The sequence below is a fragment of the Anomaloglossus baeobatrachus genome, unplaced genomic scaffold (assembly GCF_048569485.1).
Source record: "Anomaloglossus baeobatrachus isolate aAnoBae1 unplaced genomic scaffold, aAnoBae1.hap1 Scaffold_463, whole genome shotgun sequence".
In the NCBI taxonomy this organism is placed as follows: Eukaryota; Metazoa; Chordata; class Amphibia; order Anura; family Aromobatidae; genus Anomaloglossus; species Anomaloglossus baeobatrachus.
The window spans coordinates 149,621-170,005 of NW_027443971.1; the positions used below are offsets into that span (position 1 = coordinate 149,621).

The 20,385-nt window shown below is 49.0% G+C and overlaps 9 non-coding genes and 2 pseudogenes across 9 annotated transcripts; all 11 read left to right on the forward strand.

Annotated features, from left to right (window-relative positions):
• Positions 1-73: 73 nt before the first annotated feature.
• Positions 74-264, forward strand: LOC142280762 (U2 spliceosomal RNA). Its single transcript, XR_012742957.1, has one exon. It is a non-coding gene; the product is annotated as a U2 spliceosomal RNA (small nuclear RNA).
• Positions 265-1,651: 1,387 nt separating this feature from the next.
• On the forward strand, positions 1,652-1,842 carry LOC142280763 (U2 spliceosomal RNA). Its single transcript, XR_012742958.1, has one exon. It is a non-coding gene; the product is annotated as a U2 spliceosomal RNA (small nuclear RNA).
• A 1,387-nt stretch (positions 1,843-3,229) lies between these two features.
• Positions 3,230-3,420, forward strand: LOC142280764 (U2 spliceosomal RNA). The gene has a single exon (XR_012742959.1). It is a non-coding gene; the product is annotated as a U2 spliceosomal RNA (small nuclear RNA).
• Positions 3,421-4,807: 1,387 nt separating this feature from the next.
• LOC142280766 (U2 spliceosomal RNA) lies at positions 4,808-4,998 on the forward strand. The gene has a single exon (XR_012742961.1). It is a non-coding gene; the product is annotated as a U2 spliceosomal RNA (small nuclear RNA).
• Positions 4,999-6,385: 1,387 nt separating this feature from the next.
• Positions 6,386-6,576, forward strand: LOC142280767 (U2 spliceosomal RNA). Its single transcript, XR_012742962.1, has one exon. It is a non-coding gene; the product is annotated as a U2 spliceosomal RNA (small nuclear RNA).
• Positions 6,577-7,963: 1,387 nt separating this feature from the next.
• On the forward strand, positions 7,964-8,154 carry LOC142280769 (U2 spliceosomal RNA). Its single transcript, XR_012742963.1, has one exon. It is a non-coding gene; the product is annotated as a U2 spliceosomal RNA (small nuclear RNA).
• A 1,387-nt stretch (positions 8,155-9,541) lies between these two features.
• LOC142280842 (U2 spliceosomal RNA) lies at positions 9,542-9,646 on the forward strand (annotated as a pseudogene).
• Positions 9,647-15,074: 5,428 nt separating this feature from the next.
• LOC142280828 (U2 spliceosomal RNA) lies at positions 15,075-15,279 on the forward strand (annotated as a pseudogene).
• A 1,387-nt stretch (positions 15,280-16,666) lies between these two features.
• LOC142280770 (U2 spliceosomal RNA) lies at positions 16,667-16,857 on the forward strand. Its single transcript, XR_012742964.1, has one exon. It is a non-coding gene; the product is annotated as a U2 spliceosomal RNA (small nuclear RNA).
• Positions 16,858-18,244: 1,387 nt separating this feature from the next.
• Positions 18,245-18,435, forward strand: LOC142280771 (U2 spliceosomal RNA). Its single transcript, XR_012742965.1, has one exon. It is a non-coding gene; the product is annotated as a U2 spliceosomal RNA (small nuclear RNA).
• A 1,387-nt stretch (positions 18,436-19,822) lies between these two features.
• On the forward strand, positions 19,823-20,013 carry LOC142280772 (U2 spliceosomal RNA). The gene has a single exon (XR_012742966.1). It is a non-coding gene; the product is annotated as a U2 spliceosomal RNA (small nuclear RNA).
• Positions 20,014-20,385: the final 372 nt, after the last annotated feature.

Sequence of the window (20,385 nt, forward strand, 5' to 3'; positions counted from 1 at the left end):
CTCTCGCTCTCTCTCCCTAAGATGTGTCCGGCATAGGCCAGGGTGCCACTCGAGGCCCAAACCAATTCTGGTTATCGCTTCTCGGCCTTTTGGCTAAGATCAAGTGTAGTATCTGTTCTTATCAGTTTAATATCTGATACGTCCCCTATCTGGGGACCATATATTAAATGGATTTTTAGAACAGGGAGATGGAAAAAGAGCTTGCTCTGTCCACTCCACGCATTGACCTGGTATTGCAGTACCTCCAGGAACGGTGCACCCCTTCTTAACCCAGTTTCCAAAAGCAGAACTCAATTCACCTGATTCATATTAGCCCGATTTAATGAATTGGAAGAAAGCATACGTCTTCATATGCACCTCAATTTGGCCCATTCACTTTTCACACTTCCTCCTTTTGTTTTTTATCTTTCACACTTTTGACTTTCTTTATTCATCCAAATAGCAAACTCATCACCACTCAACCTGACCAACTCGGCTATGTCCCCGTGCTGCAGTTCTCTGTCTTATCTAGATCATTTGCAATTGAATGGAATAGATCCCTTTTGGACAAAGTGGATTCACCTGCTGCTGCAGTGACCACAGGTGTGATAACATCTAGAATTGGCATCTGGTGCGATCTCTCCGCTTCCACTCCAAAGAAAGTTACCTGTTTATTCCTATCATGCATTGGTTTTTGGGGTTTTCTTTGAGTAATGATGATCTCTTTAGTAGTCTGTTGGCGCCCTCTCCTGGAGGAATAGTTTGCTTGCTCTTGGACATTCTAAAAGAGAGGTCATGATAGACATTGAGCTTCTGAGCTCAATTGGGGACAGTCATGGGTGATGAATGTTTGCAACCTACTGCGAAGCCTCATACCGCAATATAAGGAACGTCAAATACTAAGAAAGGGCGGCCTATGAAAGAATTACTACTTTCAATAAGTACACTTAAACGGCTAATTGGGAATAGAAAAACTGTAAAAAGCCCTCTGAGAAAGCCCCCCTCTAACCTTTGATAGTAAGCTTTTCTGTAGTCTGCCTGTTGATGTATTTTCCGTTTGAACTGTGCACAACATGAAGAGACGGAACACTGGCGGCTTGTCACAATGCCCCCCGATGACATCACAATAGCGCTGCTGCCTAGAAAACAAGCTGCGCAGAAGAAGTTGTTCTTTGGGTGGGAGGGTGGGCTAGTGGAAGGAGGGGGCAATCTCTTTTTTTCCCGGGTGGTAGGGGGATGACAGGAGAAGGGAAGCGGGTGGTGAGAAAGGTACAGAGGGCAGGGTTTGGGGGCTGGGAAGGAAAGGGAAAAGATTAGGGTTTGGGGATGATGAAAGGGCTTTCTACGGGTAAGGATGGCAAAGGGTGGCAGTGACGGAAAGTCAGGCAACCTGTCCTGTCCGTCTTTTTGTATCGTGAATTGGAAAGACTGCAAGGGGGAGGGGAGTTGCTTGCGCCCTAAAGGAGGAGTTATTCAGATTCATTGCAGTGGGCGGCGGCTGCAAAACGCACCATTCTTCTTGTTTTGGCTCTGCAAAGCAGCCTTTTCAAGGGTTGGCTTGGGTGACAAAATGTCTTGTGTAGGCGTGGGTTTGTCTCCCTCTCGCTCTCTCTCCCTAAGATGTGTCCGGCATAGGCCAGGGTGCCACTCGAGGCCCAAACCAATTCTGGTTATCGCTTCTCGGCCTTTTGGCTAAGATCAAGTGTAGTATCTGTTCTTATCAGTTTAATATCTGATACGTCCCCTATCTGGGGACCATATATTAAATGGATTTTTAGAACAGGGAGATGGAAAAAGAGCTTGCTCTGTCCACTCCACGCATTGACCTGGTATTGCAGTACCTCCAGGAACGGTGCACCCCTTCTTAACCCAGTTTCCAAAAGCAGAACTCAATTCACCTGATTCATATTAGCCCGATTTAATGAATTGGAAGAAAGCATACGTCTTCATATGCACCTCAATTTGGCCCATTCACTTTTCACACTTCCTCCTTTTGTTTTTTATCTTTCACACTTTTGACTTTCTTTATTCATCCAAATAGCAAACTCATCACCACTCAACCTGACCAACTCGGCTATGTCCCCGTGCTGCAGTTCTCTGTCTTATCTAGATCATTTGCAATTGAATGGAATAGATCCCTTTTGGACAAAGTGGATTCACCTGCTGCTGCAGTGACCACAGGTGTGATAACATCTAGAATTGGCATCTGGTGCGATCTCTCCGCTTCCACTCCAAAGAAAGTTACCTGTTTATTCCTATCATGCATTGGTTTTTGGGGTTTTCTTTGAGTAATGATGATCTCTTTAGTAGTCTGTTGGCGCCCTCTCCTGGAGGAATAGTTTGCTTGCTCTTGGACATTCTAAAAGAGAGGTCATGATAGACATTGAGCTTCTGAGCTCAATTGGGGACAGTCATGGGTGATGAATGTTTGCAACCTACTGCGAAGCCTCATACCGCAATATAAGGAACGTCAAATACTAAGAAAGGGCGGCCTATGAAAGAATTACTACTTTCAATAAGTACACTTAAACGGCTAATTGGGAATAGAAAAACTGTAAAAAGCCCTCTGAGAAAGCCCCCCTCTAACCTTTGATAGTAAGCTTTTCTGTAGTCTGCCTGTTGATGTATTTTCCGTTTGAACTGTGCACAACATGAAGAGACGGAACACTGGCGGCTTGTCACAATGCCCCCCGATGACATCACAATAGCGCTGCTGCCTAGAAAACAAGCTGCGCAGAAGAAGTTGTTCTTTGGGTGGGAGGGTGGGCTAGTGGAAGGAGGGGGCAATCTCTTTTTTTCCCGGGTGGTAGGGGGATGACAGGAGAAGGGAAGCGGGTGGTGAGAAAGGTACAGAGGGCAGGGTTTGGGGGCTGGGAAGGAAAGGGAAAAGATTAGGGTTTGGGGATGATGAAAGGGCTTTCTACGGGTAAGGATGGCAAAGGGTGGCAGTGACGGAAAGTCAGGCAACCTGTCCTGTCCGTCTTTTTGTATCGTGAATTGGAAAGACTGCAAGGGGGAGGGGAGTTGCTTGCGCCCTAAAGGAGGAGTTATTCAGATTCATTGCAGTGGGCGGCGGCTGCAAAACGCACCATTCTTCTTGTTTTGGCTCTGCAAAGCAGCCTTTTCAAGGGTTGGCTTGGGTGACAAAATGTCTTGTGTAGGCGTGGGTTTGTCTCCCTCTCGCTCTCTCTCCCTAAGATGTGTCCGGCATAGGCCAGGGTGCCACTCGAGGCCCAAACCAATTCTGGTTATCGCTTCTCGGCCTTTTGGCTAAGATCAAGTGTAGTATCTGTTCTTATCAGTTTAATATCTGATACGTCCCCTATCTGGGGACCATATATTAAATGGATTTTTAGAACAGGGAGATGGAAAAAGAGCTTGCTCTGTCCACTCCACGCATTGACCTGGTATTGCAGTACCTCCAGGAACGGTGCACCCCTTCTTAACCCAGTTTCCAAAAGCAGAACTCAATTCACCTGATTCATATTAGCCCGATTTAATGAATTGGAAGAAAGCATACGTCTTCATATGCACCTCAATTTGGCCCATTCACTTTTCACACTTCCTCCTTTTGTTTTTTATCTTTCACACTTTTGACTTTCTTTATTCATCCAAATAGCAAACTCATCACCACTCAACCTGACCAACTCGGCTATGTCCCCGTGCTGCAGTTCTCTGTCTTATCTAGATCATTTGCAATTGAATGGAATAGATCCCTTTTGGACAAAGTGGATTCACCTGCTGCTGCAGTGACCACAGGTGTGATAACATCTAGAATTGGCATCTGGTGCGATCTCTCCGCTTCCACTCCAAAGAAAGTTACCTGTTTATTCCTATCATGCATTGGTTTTTGGGGTTTTCTTTGAGTAATGATGATCTCTTTAGTAGTCTGTTGGCGCCCTCTCCTGGAGGAATAGTTTGCTTGCTCTTGGACATTCTAAAAGAGAGGTCATGATAGACATTGAGCTTCTGAGCTCAATTGGGGACAGTCATGGGTGATGAATGTTTGCAACCTACTGCGAAGCCTCATACCGCAATATAAGGAACGTCAAATACTAAGAAAGGGCGGCCTATGAAAGAATTACTACTTTCAATAAGTACACTTAAACGGCTAATTGGGAATAGAAAAACTGTAAAAAGCCCTCTGAGAAAGCCCCCCTCTAACCTTTGATAGTAAGCTTTTCTGTAGTCTGCCTGTTGATGTATTTTCCGTTTGAACTGTGCACAACATGAAGAGACGGAACACTGGCGGCTTGTCACAATGCCCCCCGATGACATCACAATAGCGCTGCTGCCTAGAAAACAAGCTGCGCAGAAGAAGTTGTTCTTTGGGTGGGAGGGTGGGCTAGTGGAAGGAGGGGGCAATCTCTTTTTTTCCCGGGTGGTAGGGGGATGACAGGAGAAGGGAAGCGGGTGGTGAGAAAGGTACAGAGGGCAGGGTTTGGGGGCTGGGAAGGAAAGGGAAAAGATTAGGGTTTGGGGATGATGAAAGGGCTTTCTACGGGTAAGGATGGCAAAGGGTGGCAGTGACGGAAAGTCAGGCAACCTGTCCTGTCCGTCTTTTTGTATCGTGAATTGGAAAGACTGCAAGGGGGAGGGGAGTTGCTTGCGCCCTAAAGGAGGAGTTATTCAGATTCATTGCAGTGGGCGGCGGCTGCAAAACGCACCATTCTTCTTGTTTTGGCTCTGCAAAGCAGCCTTTTCAAGGGTTGGCTTGGGTGACAAAATGTCTTGTGTAGGCGTGGGTTTGTCTCCCTCTCGCTCTCTCTCCCTAAGATGTGTCCGGCATAGGCCAGGGTGCCACTCGAGGCCCAAACCAATTCTGGTTATCGCTTCTCGGCCTTTTGGCTAAGATCAAGTGTAGTATCTGTTCTTATCAGTTTAATATCTGATACGTCCCCTATCTGGGGACCATATATTAAATGGATTTTTAGAACAGGGAGATGGAAAAAGAGCTTGCTCTGTCCACTCCACGCATTGACCTGGTATTGCAGTACCTCCAGGAACGGTGCACCCCTTCTTAACCCAGTTTCCAAAAGCAGAACTCAATTCACCTGATTCATATTAGCCCGATTTAATGAATTGGAAGAAAGCATACGTCTTCATATGCACCTCAATTTGGCCCATTCACTTTTCACACTTCCTCCTTTTGTTTTTTATCTTTCACACTTTTGACTTTCTTTATTCATCCAAATAGCAAACTCATCACCACTCAACCTGACCAACTCGGCTATGTCCCCGTGCTGCAGTTCTCTGTCTTATCTAGATCATTTGCAATTGAATGGAATAGATCCCTTTTGGACAAAGTGGATTCACCTGCTGCTGCAGTGACCACAGGTGTGATAACATCTAGAATTGGCATCTGGTGCGATCTCTCCGCTTCCACTCCAAAGAAAGTTACCTGTTTATTCCTATCATGCATTGGTTTTTGGGGTTTTCTTTGAGTAATGATGATCTCTTTAGTAGTCTGTTGGCGCCCTCTCCTGGAGGAATAGTTTGCTTGCTCTTGGACATTCTAAAAGAGAGGTCATGATAGACATTGAGCTTCTGAGCTCAATTGGGGACAGTCATGGGTGATGAATGTTTGCAACCTACTGCGAAGCCTCATACCGCAATATAAGGAACGTCAAATACTAAGAAAGGGCGGCCTATGAAAGAATTACTACTTTCAATAAGTACACTTAAACGGCTAATTGGGAATAGAAAAACTGTAAAAAGCCCTCTGAGAAAGCCCCCCTCTAACCTTTGATAGTAAGCTTTTCTGTAGTCTGCCTGTTGATGTATTTTCCGTTTGAACTGTGCACAACATGAAGAGACGGAACACTGGCGGCTTGTCACAATGCCCCCCGATGACATCACAATAGCGCTGCTGCCTAGAAAACAAGCTGCGCAGAAGAAGTTGTTCTTTGGGTGGGAGGGTGGGCTAGTGGAAGGAGGGGGCAATCTCTTTTTTTCCCGGGTGGTAGGGGGATGACAGGAGAAGGGAAGCGGGTGGTGAGAAAGGTACAGAGGGCAGGGTTTGGGGGCTGGGAAGGAAAGGGAAAAGATTAGGGTTTGGGGATGATGAAAGGGCTTTCTACGGGTAAGGATGGCAAAGGGTGGCAGTGACGGAAAGTCAGGCAACCTGTCCTGTCCGTCTTTTTGTATCGTGAATTGGAAAGACTGCAAGGGGGAGGGGAGTTGCTTGCGCCCTAAAGGAGGAGTTATTCAGATTCATTGCAGTGGGCGGCGGCTGCAAAACGCACCATTCTTCTTGTTTTGGCTCTGCAAAGCAGCCTTTTCAAGGGTTGGCTTGGGTGACAAAATGTCTTGTGTAGGCGTGGGTTTGTCTCCCTCTCGCTCTCTCTCCCTAAGATGTGTCCGGCATAGGCCAGGGTGCCACTCGAGGCCCAAACCAATTCTGGTTATCGCTTCTCGGCCTTTTGGCTAAGATCAAGTGTAGTATCTGTTCTTATCAGTTTAATATCTGATACGTCCCCTATCTGGGGACCATATATTAAATGGATTTTTAGAACAGGGAGATGGAAAAAGAGCTTGCTCTGTCCACTCCACGCATTGACCTGGTATTGCAGTACCTCCAGGAACGGTGCACCCCTTCTTAACCCAGTTTCCAAAAGCAGAACTCAATTCACCTGATTCATATTAGCCCGATTTAATGAATTGGAAGAAAGCATACGTCTTCATATGCACCTCAATTTGGCCCATTCACTTTTCACACTTCCTCCTTTTGTTTTTTATCTTTCACACTTTTGACTTTCTTTATTCATCCAAATAGCAAACTCATCACCACTCAACCTGACCAACTCGGCTATGTCCCCGTGCTGCAGTTCTCTGTCTTATCTAGATCATTTGCAATTGAATGGAATAGATCCCTTTTGGACAAAGTGGATTCACCTGCTGCTGCAGTGACCACAGGTGTGATAACATCTAGAATTGGCATCTGGTGCGATCTCTCCGCTTCCACTCCAAAGAAAGTTACCTGTTTATTCCTATCATGCATTGGTTTTTGGGGTTTTCTTTGAGTAATGATGATCTCTTTAGTAGTCTGTTGGCGCCCTCTCCTGGAGGAATAGTTTGCTTGCTCTTGGACATTCTAAAAGAGAGGTCATGATAGACATTGAGCTTCTGAGCTCAATTGGGGACAGTCATGGGTGATGAATGTTTGCAACCTACTGCGAAGCCTCATACCGCAATATAAGGAACGTCAAATACTAAGAAAGGGCGGCCTATGAAAGAATTACTACTTTCAATAAGTACACTTAAACGGCTAATTGGGAATAGAAAAACTGTAAAAAGCCCTCTGAGAAAGCCCCCCTCTAACCTTTGATAGTAAGCTTTTCTGTAGTCTGCCTGTTGATGTATTTTCCGTTTGAACTGTGCACAACATGAAGAGACGGAACACTGGCGGCTTGTCACAATGCCCCCCGATGACATCACAATAGCGCTGCTGCCTAGAAAACAAGCTGCGCAGAAGAAGTTGTTCTTTGGGTGGGAGGGTGGGCTAGTGGAAGGAGGGGGCAATCTCTTTTTTTCCCGGGTGGTAGGGGGATGACAGGAGAAGGGAAGCGGGTGGTGAGAAAGGTACAGAGGGCAGGGTTTGGGGGCTGGGAAGGAAAGGGAAAAGATTAGGGTTTGGGGATGATGAAAGGGCTTTCTACGGGTAAGGATGGCAAAGGGTGGCAGTGACGGAAAGTCAGGCAACCTGTCCTGTCCGTCTTTTTGTATCGTGAATTGGAAAGACTGCAAGGGGGAGGGGAGTTGCTTGCGCCCTAAAGGAGGAGTTATTCAGATTCATTGCAGTGGGCGGCGGCTGCAAAACGCACCATTCTTCTTGTTTTGGCTCTGCAAAGCAGCCTTTTCAAGGGTTGGCTTGGGTGACAAAATGTCTTGTGTAGGCGTGGGTTTGTCTCCCTCTCGCTCTCTCTCCCTAAGATGTGTCCGGCATAGGCCAGGGTGCCACTCGAGGCCCAAACCAATTCTGGTTATCGCTTCTCGGCCTTTTGGCTAAGATCAAGTGTAGTATCTGTTCTTATCAGTTTAATATCTGATACGTCCCCTATCTGGGGACCATATATTAAATGGATTTTTAGAACAGGGAGATGGAAAAAGAGCTTGCTCTGTCCACTCCACGCATTGACCTGGTATTGCAGTACCTCCAGGAACGGTGCACCCCTTCTTAACCCAGTTTCCAAAAGCAGAACTCAATTCACCTGATTCATATTAGCCCGATTTAATGAATTGGAAGAAAGCATACGTCTTCATATGCACCTCAATTTGGCCCATTCACTTTTCACACTTCCTCCTTTTGTTTTTTATCTTTCACACTTTTGACTTTCTTTATTCATCCAAATAGCAAACTCATCACCACTCAACCTGACCAACTCGGCTATGTCCCCGTGCTGCAGTTCTCTGTCTTATCTAGATCATTTGCAATTGAATGGAATAGATCCCTTTTGGACAAAGTGGATTCACCTGCTGCTGCAGTGACCACAGGTGTGATAACATCTAGAATTGGCATCTGGTGCGATCTCTCCGCTTCCACTCCAAAGAAAGTTACCTGTTTATTCCTATCATGCATTGGTTTTTGGGGTTTTCTTTGAGTAATGATGATCTCTTTAGTAGTCTGTTGGCGCCCTCTCCTGGAGGAATAGTTTGCTTGCTCTTGGACATTCTAAAAGAGAGGTCATGATAGACATTGAGCTTCTGAGCTCAATTGGGGACAGTCATGGGTGATGAATGTTTGCAACCTACTGCGAAGCCTCATACCGCAATATAAGGAACGTCAAATACTAAGAAAGGGCGGCCTATGAAAGAATTACTACTTTCAATAAGTACACTTAAACGGCTAATTGGGAATAGAAAAACTGTAAAAAGCCCTCTGAGAAAGCCCCCCTCTAACCTTTGATAGTAAGCTTTTCTGTAGTCTGCCTGTTGATGTATTTTCCGTTTGAACTGTGCACAACATGAAGAGACGGAACACTGGCGGCTTGTCACAATGCCCCCCGATGACATCACAATAGCGCTGCTGCCTAGAAAACAAGCTGCGCAGAAGAAGTTGTTCTTTGGGTGGGAGGGTGGGCTAGTGGAAGGAGGGGGCAATCTCTTTTTTTCCCGGGTGGTAGGGGGATGACAGGAGAAGGGAAGCGGGTGGTGAGAAAGGTACAGAGGGCAGGGTTTGGGGGCTGGGAAGGAAAGGGAAAAGATTAGGGTTTGGGGATGATGAAAGGGCTTTCTACGGGTAAGGATGGCAAAGGGTGGCAGTGACGGAAAGTCAGGCAACCTGTCCTGTCCGTCTTTTTGTATCGTGAATTGGAAAGACTGCAAGGGGGAGGGGAGTTGCTTGCGCCCTAAAGGAGGAGTTATTCAGATTCATTGCAGTGGGCGGCGGCTGCAAAACGCACCATTCTTCTTGTTTTGGCTCTGCAAAGCAGCCTTTTCAAGGGTTGGCTTGGGTGACAAAATGTCTTGTGTAGGCGTGGGTTTGTCTCCCTCTCGCTCTCTCTCCCTAAGATGTGTCCGGCATAGGCCAGGGTGCCACTCGAGGCCCAAACCAATTCTGGTTATCGCTTCTCGGCCTTTTGGCTAAGATCAAGTGTAGTATCTGTTCTTATCAGAACAAACTGAGCTAGCTACACTTGACGAGATACGATCAGGGAGACGAGCTCCAAAGCCCAGCCGAGACCGGAAGAGGGAGATCGGACGGAAGAAGAGCTTGGCAGAAAGAAGCAAGAAGACGAAGGCTCGGAGAAGACTTGGGGAGACCAGAGGAACTTCGAGGAGGAACACAGCGGGAGAAGACACCCGGAGAAGAATCCAAGATCCAGCTCCGGGAACTCAAGCAGGAACCAGCCATGGCAAGCAAGCCAGAGAAGGCAGCCAAGAAGGCTCAGGACCCAGGGACCTCCAGGAAGGCTCATCCAGAGGCTTCTTCGGCCCAAGAGGCCCCTACCTCCGACGCCAGCCAGCCGGAGGGAGCCCGGACGCCGCCTGAAAAGGCTCCAACCCTGGAGCCTTGGATGCGGCAGACGGTCGCCCTGAAGCTAAAGGCGGTGGATGGTAGGTTGCCGGACATGTCCAGCGACGTGTTCTGCAAGAAGATGATTCTGGATCAGGGCTTCTCCAGGGCGGAAACCCTGAGTGTCCAGACCTTCATGACTGGCATTTTTCTGGTAACCTTTGCCACGGTGAATGCCTGCAGGAGATACTGGGAGGCGATGAACGCAGCGATGCCGGACTCCCCTTTTCATTCCTTTTTAGGATCCTGTCCTATACAGAGGGATGAAAGGAGGATCACGGTCTCCATGCGGAACCCGCACACCCCAGGAAGAGACATCTCCACGTTCCTGGGACGTCTCTGCACAGTGGTGAGGGAGCCATCCCACATCCTTAACGGCAACGGATTCTGGACGGGTAAGTGGTCAGTAACCGTTCGACTCTACAGGGAACCAGCATCCGAGGATGGTCTCCAGCACCTGCCCCCGACATTCTCTCTGGGAAACTCCTTTGGTCTCATCTACTACCCGGACATGCCACACAACTGCAGGAAATGTGGCGGGAAAGGGCATTCGATGAAGACCTGCAAGGAGGACGCCTGCAGGGTTTGCCGGGTGACAGGACACAGCTCCAAGGACTGCCCAAAGAAGAAGACTTGCAACCTATGTGGACAGGCGGACCACCTTTACAAGGACTGCCCACAGCGGGAGAAATCCTGGGCAAGGGTTGCCGCGGCGACCCAGTATCGGGTAGTCACAGCTTCGTCGACCAAGGCAGCTACGACCAAGGCCACAGAGGCCAAGGACAAGGCGGCCAAGAACCCGGCGACCGTGGCTCCAGCCGATGCCCCAGCAGCCACGGAGTCCAGGGAAAAGAAGGGTAAGAAAACTGTTGCCCCCTCCCTGGTCCCCCCCCCTGTCACCCCTGTCCAAACCCCTCCCCCCCCGGCCAACCCTACTGAGGATTCCACTACCTCCACCTCATTTCCCTACTCCTCAGTTGGTCTCCTCACCCCCCCCCCAAAGCCCACTCTCCCTCCCCAGACCATGAGAGCAGAGGGCCTCAGCACTCTTGCACTTTTCACCGAGGAGGATTTTCCAGCTCTTGTCTCCTCAGGTACAGGCCAAAGGAAAAGGAAGGTGGAAGATAGTCCTGTCGCAGAACCTTCCAAGCTGTTCATTGTGGACCCCAATCCACCCCAGGAAGAGGAGGATGGCCTCCTCCCAGAACCGGACGTGTTGGAGCAGATGGTGGAGTCCCTTGTGGCCGAAGAAGAAATGGAGGAGTCGGAAGCCACTGAGGCACCATCCCTGCTTGATCAGCTAGCAGAAGACGGTCTGCTGGAGATACCCTTACCAGCAGGTGCCAAAGAGGAAGAACCGCCCGACCGGAGTGGTAACTAAGGCACACCGCCTGCTCTAACTTTCTCTTTCCTCCAATGACTGCTAACATTAACATCTTTTCCATTAATGTTAGGAGCATCAGAGACAAGTTCCGACGTCAGACAATTTTTACGTTCCTTAACACTCAGTCTAGTGATGTATTTTTCCTGCAGGAATGCTCCCTTCCCTCCTCTAGGTCCTTCAACCATCTGGCCAGGGAGTGGACCCATGGCCCATCCTACTGGTCTGGCGGGGGCGACTGTAGGTCCGCGGGGGTCGCCGTGCTGATCAGGGGAAGCGCCTTCACATTGGACTCTGTTCAGGAAATCGTCTGCGGCAGGTTACTGCTCGTGGATGGCACCTGGGCGGGAGAACCTGTCAGGTTCATCAATGTGTATGCTTCTCCTGTGAAGAGCGATCGACTGGAGCTCCTCCAAGCCCTGCGCCCTCAGCTCGCTACCGCCAGGACGGTAGTGATGGCCGGGGATTTCAACTGCCCGATTGAGGAGGATGGACGCAGTTCTGGAACGGCTGCCAAGTTGGACGTCACATCCAAACTGCTCATTGAGATGGTGACCGAAGCCTCTCTTGTGGACGTTGTTGGCTCCATCGGACACGGATCCGTGAACTATTCATGGTGCCGATCCGATGGCTCGCTGCGTTCCAGGATTGACTTTGTGTTTACCTCTCGGGCGGTTGGGCGGAGTGGGCACTCGATGGTCCCCTGCTTCTTCTCTGACCACAGAGCCATTCACTTTCAAGGTGTGCTGGGCCATGGCTTCCCCATTGGCCCGGGCTCCTGGAAGCTGAACTGCTCTCTGCTGGAAAAGGGTGAGATTCTGGAGGAGCTTAGAGCTGCCTACTCCACGTGGCGGGCCTACAAGGCGGGCTTCCAGTCTGTTTCTGACTGGTGGGAATACGTTAAACTCGAGTTCCGTTTCTTCTTTCAGGCAAAGAGTCAACAACAGGCGTGTCTGAAGAGGAGGGACTTCAGGAGACTCCAGCGTGAGCTGCGTTCCCTGCAGGACCTTCTTCGATGCGGCTGGGACGTGAGAGAGGAGCTGGAGGAGACTAAGAGGAGCCTGAAAAGGCACTTCGAGGAGGAGTCCGAGCGAATTGTCTTCCGTTCCAAAGTGGAGAACCTGGAGAAGGGTGAGAAATGTAACTCGTTCTTTTTCAGGAAACTCCACGCCGGTCACACGCCCATGAATGAACTACGAGACGAGAGTGGAAACATGCGACGCGGGAAAGAGAACGTGATGAAGGTCGTCAGCGACTTCTACAGCGAACTCTACGCCCGCAAGACTACTGACCCCGAGGCCGCCGATAAGTTCCTGTCAGGTATCACTAACCATCTTGACCCTGCAGACGCGGCGGCCATGGATGTTCCTCTGACGGTGGACGAGCTGCTCTCGGCCGCCAAATCCTTTAGTTCTGGCAGGACACCGGGCAGTGACGGCCTCCCAGCAGAGCTCTATGTAGCGCTGGGAGACCTAATCTGTCCGGACCTGTTAGGGCTGTATGAGGAGATGGTGGTGGAGGGCAGAATGCCTCCATCTCTGAGGGAAGGAATGGTCACGATCCTGTACAAGCGTAAAGGAGAGAGGTGCGACCTGAAGAATTGGCGTCCCATCACCCTTCTGAACGTCGACTACAAGATCCTGGCCAAGACGATGGCAACGAGATTGAAGACTGTTATCGGACGGATCATCCACCCGGATCAGACCTGCGGCATCCCCGGACGTCGCATCGCAGACAGCCTGGCTCTCATGCGGGACACGGTCGAGTACATCAAAGCCCGCCGGGTGCACGCAGCCCTGATCTCGTTGGATCAGGAAAAGGCCTTCGACCGTGTCTCCCATGAGTTCCTGGGCAAAGCTCTGCACAGGTTAGGTTTGGGTAACATGTTTTGCTTGTATGTCCAACTAATGTATTTTGATATTCACAGCTCGGTGTTGGTAAACGGCTGGAAGACTGACCCCTTCCCGGTCCTCTCAGGGGTCAGACAAGGCTGTCCTCTGTCACCTCTTCTTTTTGTTTGTGTTATAGAACTCTTTGCAGAGGCTATCCGGCGGAATGGAGAGATCAGAGGGATCACCGCACCAGGACCAGAACGCTTCGAGGTCAAGTGCTCGCTCTACATGGACGACGTGACCGTCTTCTGCGCGGACCGGCGCTCAGTCGACACCCTCGTCCAGACCTGTGAGACCTTCGGACGGGCTTCGGGAGCCAAAGTCAACTGCGGGAAGTCGGAAGCCATGCTCTTCGGGGACTGGCAGCCGGCCTCTTCCGCCCCCTTCCCTTTCAGCATCCAGCCGGATTTCATCAAGGTTCTTGGAGTCTGGTTCGGGAAGGAAGGAGCAGCCCTCAAGTCCTGGGAGGAACGCTTGACCAAGATCACCCAACGGATCGGTCTGTGGAGCCTCAGACGCCTCACCTGTGAGGGCAAAGCACTGGTCCTGCGTAACGAGGTACTGCCCGTGCTGCAGTACACGGCCCAGGCCTGGCCCCCCCTTGCCACCGTGTGCAGGGCCATTACCAGGACGGTGTTTCGTTTTGTCTGGGGATCCAAGATGGACAGAGTAAAGCGGAGCATCATGTACAAGGATCCTCGCAAGGGTGGGAAGGGCGTACCCGATATCCCCACCCTCCTGCGATCCTCCTTCGTATGTGACTGCGTTCGCCGAACTCTGCGAGTCAAGAGAGGTTCCGCGGGTGGGTCCATGTCTCGCTTCTTCCTGCTCCCCCTTTGGAGACGGTTAGGCTGGGACAAGTGGGACAGCTCCTTCCCCTACAACTGGACGGCGCCATGGTTCTACGGAGACGTGGTTCGGTTTGTGAGGGAACACCAACTGGAGGGACTCAAGCCTGATTTGTGGAAGCCAAAGACTATCCACAAACTCATCAGAGCCAAGGACGAAATGGAGAACATTCCAGGACTTCATCACGACACACTGGAGACTGTTTGGACAAACGTGTCATCGGCTGGATTGACCAACGGGCACAAGGACTTGTCATGGATGGCGATACAGGGCGGACTGCCCGTCCGGTCATTCATGCACGCCCGGAACCTGTGCAAAACCCGGTACTGCCCAAGGTGCCCCTTCGTGGAGGAAACATCGCTGCACGCCTTTTGGGACTGCCGTTTCGCACAGCGCCTGTTGGTTGCCCTGGAGGATGACCTGAGGAACTCCGTCCCCAGAGGGAGCCTATCGTACCATTCCGTACTTTATGGACTCTTCCCTGGGACTCACACCGTTGGAGCCATCCAGGAGGCTTGGCGCCTTATGAACTGCTTTAAGGACGCTATTTGGGTCGCCAGGAACCGGCTCATCTTGAAGAGGGAGAGGATGTCTATCCAGGACTGCCGCAGGCTGATCCACAGCCTGCTCAGAGACTATTCCATCATGGACAGTCCGGACGACAGCGCCGAGGAGGAGGTTTAGACCTCTTCCATGCCCCCTCCCTCCTTTTCCCGTTATGTGCGTCTTTCAATAAAGCTTCGGGCCTGTGATTTCCCCACCCTATCCCCCTTTTCCCCTACCCCCATCCCCCAATCGCCGGTTCGTCGTTATTTATGGTCTAACTTTTTCTTTCAGCTTGAGTGTTATGGATAAGCATAGGAGTGTGATGTATAGTTTAGTGCGTCGTACTCTATGGCTATGTAAGAAGGATTGTATAGTTCTGTGTGTACGGGGCTGCGGCACTGTACACGGTTTGTTACCTTTTTGTGAGTAGTGCATGATAATAAAGATGCTGTTAAATCAAAAAATCTGTTCTTATCAGTTTAATATCTGATACGTCCCCTATCTGGGGACCATATATTAAATGGATTTTTAGAACAGGGAGATGGAAAAAGAGCTTGCTCTGTCCACTCCACGCATTGACCTGGTATTGCAGTACCTCCAGGAACGGTGCACCCCTTCTTAACCCAGTTTCCAAAAGCAGAACTCAATTCACCTGATTCATATTAGCCCGATTTAATGAATTGGAAGAAAGCATACGTCTTCATATGCACCTCAATTTGGCCCATTCACTTTTCACACTTCCTCCTTTTGTTTTTTATCTTTCACACTTTTGACTTTCTTTATTCATCCAAATAGCAAACTCATCACCACTCAACCTGACCAACTCGGCTATGTCCCCGTGCTGCAGTTCTCTGTCTTATCTAGATCATTTGCAATTGAATGGAATAGATCCCTTTTGGACAAAGTGGATTCACCTGCTGCTGCAGTGACCACAGGTGTGATAACATCTAGAATTGGCATCTGGTGCGATCTCTCCGCTTCCACTCCAAAGAAAGTTACCTGTTTATTCCTATCATGCATTGGTTTTTGGGGTTTTCTTTGAGTAATGATGATCTCTTTAGTAGTCTGTTGGCGCCCTCTCCTGGAGGAATAGTTTGCTTGCTCTTGGACATTCTAAAAGAGAGGTCATGATAGACATTGAGCTTCTGAGCTCAATTGGGGACAGTCATGGGTGATGAATGTTTGCAACCTACTGCGAAGCCTCATACCGCAATATAAGGAACGTCAAATACTAAGAAAGGGCGGCCTATGAAAGAATTACTACTTTCAATAAGTACACTTAAACGGCTAATTGGGAATAGAAAAACTGTAAAAAGCCCTCTGAGAAAGCCCCCCTCTAACCTTTGATAGTAAGCTTTTCTGTAGTCTGCCTGTTGATGTATTTTCCGTTTGAACTGTGCACAACATGAAGAGACGGAACACTGGCGGCTTGTCACAATGCCCCCCGATGACATCACAATAGCGCTGCTGCCTAGAAAACAAGCTGCGCAGAAGAAGTTGTTCTTTGGGTGGGAGGGTGGGCTAGTGGAAGGAGGGGGCAATCTCTTTTTTTCCCGGGTGGTAGGGGGATGACAGGAGAAGGGAAGCGGGTGGTGAGAAAGGTACAGAGGGCAGGGTTTGGGGGCTGGGAAGGAAAGGGAAAAGATTAGGGTTTGGGGATGATGAAAGGGCTTTCTACGGGTAAGGATGGCAAAGGGTGGCAGTGACGGAAAGTCAGGCAACCTGTCCTGTCCGTCTTTTTGTATCGTGAATTGGAAAGACTGCAAGGGGGAGGGGAGTTGCTTGCGCCCTAAAGGAGGAGTTATTCAGATTCATTGCAGTGGGCGGCGGCTGCAAAACGCACCATTCTTCTTGTTTTGGCTCTGCAAAGCAGCCTTTTCAAGGGTTGGCTTGGGTGACAAAATGTCTTGTGTAGGCGTGGGTTTGTCTCCCTCTCGCTCTCTCTCCCTAAGATGTGTCCGGCATAGGCCAGGGTGCCACTCGAGGCCCAAACCAATTCTGGTTATCGCTTCTCGGCCTTTTGGCTAAGATCAAGTGTAGTATCTGTTCTTATCAGTTTAATATCTGATACGTCCCCTATCTGGGGACCATATATTAAATGGATTTTTAGAACAGGGAGATGGAAAAAGAGCTTGCTCTGTCCACTCCACGCATTGACCTGGTATTGCAGTACCTCCAGGAACGGTGCACCCCTTCTTAACCCAGTTTCCAAAAGCAGAACTCAATTCACCTGATTCATATTAGCCCGATTTAATGAATTGGAAGAAAGCATACGTCTTCATATGCACCTCAATTTGGCCCATTCACTTTTCACACTTCCTCCTTTTGTTTTTTATCTTTCACACTTTTGACTTTCTTTATTCATCCAAATAGCAAACTCATCACCACTCAACCTGACCAACTCGGCTATGTCCCCGTGCTGCAGTTCTCTGTCTTATCTAGATCATTTGCAATTGAATGGAATAGATCCCTTTTGGACAAAGTGGATTCACCTGCTGCTGCAGTGACCACAGGTGTGATAACATCTAGAATTGGCATCTGGTGCGATCTCTCCGCTTCCACTCCAAAGAAAGTTACCTGTTTATTCCTATCATGCATTGGTTTTTGGGGTTTTCTTTGAGTAATGATGATCTCTTTAGTAGTCTGTTGGCGCCCTCTCCTGGAGGAATAGTTTGCTTGCTCTTGGACATTCTAAAAGAGAGGTCATGATAGACATTGAGCTTCTGAGCTCAATTGGGGACAGTCATGGGTGATGAATGTTTGCAACCTACTGCGAAGCCTCATACCGCAATATAAGGAACGTCAAATACTAAGAAAGGGCGGCCTATGAAAGAATTACTACTTTCAATAAGTACACTTAAACGGCTAATTGGGAATAGAAAAACTGTAAAAAGCCCTCTGAGAAAGCCCCCCTCTAACCTTTGATAGTAAGCTTTTCTGTAGTCTGCCTGTTGATGTATTTTCCGTTTGAACTGTGCACAACATGAAGAGACGGAACACTGGCGGCTTGTCACAATGCCCCCCGATGACATCACAATAGCGCTGCTGCCTAGAAAACAAGCTGCGCAGAAGAAGTTGTTCTTTGGGTGGGAGGGTGGGCTAGTGGAAGGAGGGGGCAATCTCTTTTTTTCCCGGGTGGTAGGGGGATGACAGGAGAAGGGAAGCGGGTGGTGAGAAAGGTACAGAGGGCAGGGTTTGGGGGCTGGGAAGGAAAGGGAAAAGATTAGGGTTTGGGGATGATGAAAGGGCTTTCTACGGGTAAGGATGGCAAAGGGTGGCAGTGACGGAAAGTCAGGCAACCTGTCCTGTCCGTCTTTTTGTATCGTGAATTGGAAAGACTGCAAGGGGGAGGGGAGTTGCTTGCGCCCTAAAGGAGGAGTTATTCAGATTCATTGCAGTGGGCGGCGGCTGCAAAACGCACCATTCTTCTTGTTTTGGCTCTGCAAAGCAGCCTTTTCAAGGGTTGGCTTGGGTGACAAAATGTCTTGTGTAGGCGTGGGTTTGTCTCCCTCTCGCTCTCTCTCCCTAAGATGTGTCCGGCATAGGCCAGGGTGCCACTCGAGGCCCAAACCAATTCTGGTTATCGCTTCTCGGCCTTTTGGCTAAGATCAAGTGTAGTATCTGTTCTTATCAGTTTAATATCTGATACGTCCCCTATCTGGGGACCATATATTAAATGGATTTTTAGAACAGGGAGATGGAAAAAGAGCTTGCTCTGTCCACTCCACGCATTGACCTGGTATTGCAGTACCTCCAGGAACGGTGCACCCCTTCTTAACCCAGTTTCCAAAAGCAGAACTCAATTCACCTGATTCATATTAGCCCGATTTAATGAATTGGAAGAAAGCATACGTCTTCATATGCACCTCAATTTGGCCCATTCACTTTTCACACTTCCTCCTTTTGTTTTTTATCTTTCACACTTTTGACTTTCTTTATTCATCCAAATAGCAAACTCATCACCACTCAACCTGACCAACTCGGCTATGTCCCCGTGCTGCAGTTCTCTGTCTTATCTAGATCATTTGCAATTGAATGGAATAGATCCCTTTTGGACAAAGTGGATTCACCTGCTGCTGCAGTGACCACAGGTGTGATAACATCTAGAATTGGCATCTGGTGCGATCTCTCCGCTTCCACTCCAAAGAAAGTTACCTGTTTATTCCTATCATGCATTGGTTTTTGGGGTTTTCTTTGAGTAATGATGATCTCTTTAGTAGTCTGTTGGCGCCCTCTCCTGGAGGAATAGTTTGCTTGCTCTTGGACATTCTAAAAGAGAGGTCATGATAGACATTGAGCTTCTGAGCTCAATTGGGGACAGTCATGGGTGATGAATGTTTGCAACCTACTGCGAAGCCTCATACCGCAATATAAGGAACGTCAAATACTAAGAAAGGGCGGCCTATGAAAGAATTACTACTTTCAATAAGTACACTTAAACGGCTAATTGGGAATAGAAAAACTGTAAAAAGCCCTCTGAGAAAGCCCCCCTCTAACCTTTGATAGTAAGCTTTTCTGTAGTCTGCCTGTTGATGTATTTTCCGTTTGAACTGTGCACAACATGAAGAGACGGAACACTGGCGGCTTGTCACAATGCCCCCCGATGACATCACAATAGCGCTGCTGCCTAGAAAACAAGCTGCGCAGAAGAAGTTGTTCTTTGGGTGGGAGGGTGGGCTAGTGGAAGGAGGGGGCAATCTCTTTTTTTCCCGGGTGGTAGGGGGATGACAGGAGAAGGGAAGCGGGTGGTGAGAAAGGTACAGAGGGCAGGGTTTGGGGGCTGGGAAGGAAAGGGAAAAGATTAGGGTTTGGGGATGATGAAAGGGCTTTCTACGGGTAAGGATGGCAAAGGGTGGCAGTGACGGAAAGTCAGGCAACCTGTCCTGTCCGTCTTTTTGTATCGTGAATTGGAAAGACTGCAAGGGGGAGGGGAGTTGCTTGCGCCCTAAAGGAGGAGTTATTCAGATTCATTGCAGTGGGCGGCGGCTGCAAAACGCACCATTCTTCTTGTTTTGGCTCTGCAAAGCAGCCTTTTCAAGGGTTGGCTTGGGTGACAAAATGTCTTGTGTAGGCGTGGGTTTGTCTCCCTCTCGCTCTCTCTCCCTAAGATGTGTCCGGCATAGGCCAGGGTGCCACTCGAGGCCCAAACCAATTCTGGTTATCGCTTCTCGGCCTTTTGGCTAAGATCAAGTGTAGTATCTGTTCTTATCAGTTTAATATCTGATACGTCCCCTATCTGGGGACCATATATTAAATGGATTTTTAGAACAGGGAGATGGAAAAAGAGCTTGCTCTGTCCACTCCACGCATTGACCTGGTATTGCAGTACCTCCAGGAACGGTGCACCCCTTCTTAACCCAGTTTCCAAAAGCAGAACTCAATTCACCTGATTCATATTAGCCCGATTTAATGAATTGGAAGAAAGCATACGTCTTCATATGCACCTCAATTTGGCCCATTCACTTTTCACACTTCCTCCTTTTGTTTTTTATCTTTCACACTTTTGACTTTCTTTATTCATCCAAATAGCAAACTCATCACCACTCAACCTGACCAACTCGGCTATGTCCCCGTGCTGCAGTTCTCTGTCTTATCTAGATCATTTGCAATTGAATGGAATAGATCCCTTTTGGACAAAGTGGATTCACCTGCTGCTGCAGTGACCACAGGTGTGATAACATCTAGAATTGGCATCTGGTGCGATCTCTCCGCTTCCACTCCAA